Source organism: Haplochromis burtoni, unplaced genomic scaffold, assembly GCF_018398535.1.
Source record: "Haplochromis burtoni strain Fernald_Lab_line unplaced genomic scaffold, NCSU_Asbu1 Contig_1566, whole genome shotgun sequence".
In the NCBI taxonomy this organism is placed as follows: Eukaryota; Metazoa; Chordata; class Actinopteri; order Cichliformes; family Cichlidae; genus Haplochromis; species Haplochromis burtoni.
Window position 1 is genome coordinate 32174 of NW_024583927.1, and position 1058 is coordinate 33231.

Consider the following 1058-nt stretch of genomic DNA (forward strand, 5'->3'; position numbering starts at 1 on the left):
TACATAAACACAGTTTATTAGTTGAGTTTAATTTCACAAATCAATCAATAAATAATAATTACTCTGTATCCTGTTTTCTTCTACTGTCTCTGCTGTAGATTTGCTCTGCCTGGAAACACAAAAACACTTTTTCTGATGTTAAAGTGATATTTGACTCTTGTAAACAAAAGTCTGGTCCTTCAGATCAGGTAAACATTTGTGTTAAACATGAACAAATTTGTCATGGTTCTCAGGCTCTGGAGAGGATGTGGGATGTTTTTGCCTTCACCTCTCCCTCCAGGGCTTCCCTACCTCTGAACCCGCCCTCAACGCATACCTGGGGCTCGTTTACGCTGATTCATCACAAGCAGCAGCGGTTTTAGATACGGGCGACACGGGCGGTTCCCGGGGCGGCATCGTGGTGGGGGCGGCATCACGGGCATCGGAAAAAAAATAAAAAAAAAATTGCTCCTACTCATGCTGGGCGACGTCATGCCAGCGCATACTGGGGATGGCACAGGCACTGGTCGGTTTTCTATCGCTCTTTTGCTGGGAGTAAGAGCGCCCTCTGTTTGCGAGGTGCGCCTGCTGCTTGCCCAGCCCTATTCTCAAGCATCTGTTGGAAAGTCCCAAGAAATTAGTCTAGTCAAGCAAGAATTAGTCTTTCTAATTAACACTGAGCTGATAAGTTGCCAAAAAAATACTGCCTACTGGAATATAATGAACTAAAGTTAAAGACAGCATCTTTCCCTATATATTTTGTATTGTGTGTGTAATTTAATTAAATAACATGTATAAATGGCCCATAATATTTTAGAAATGTGCAAATGATAATAAAAACAGCAAAATTTTATGTTTGTCTGAAATGAGTATTTATTTATTTTCTGTAGATGTACAACTATTGTTATCTGAAATTTGCTGACGTACCATGGGTGGCAGCCCCAATCAGAGTTTGGAGGAACAGACACATTTATTTAAGGTTTAGAGTTCACTCATTTATAGAAATCCTCAATCTACAATCACTGGACCAGATTCTACATATACCATGCGCACACACACACACATTACAACACACGTGA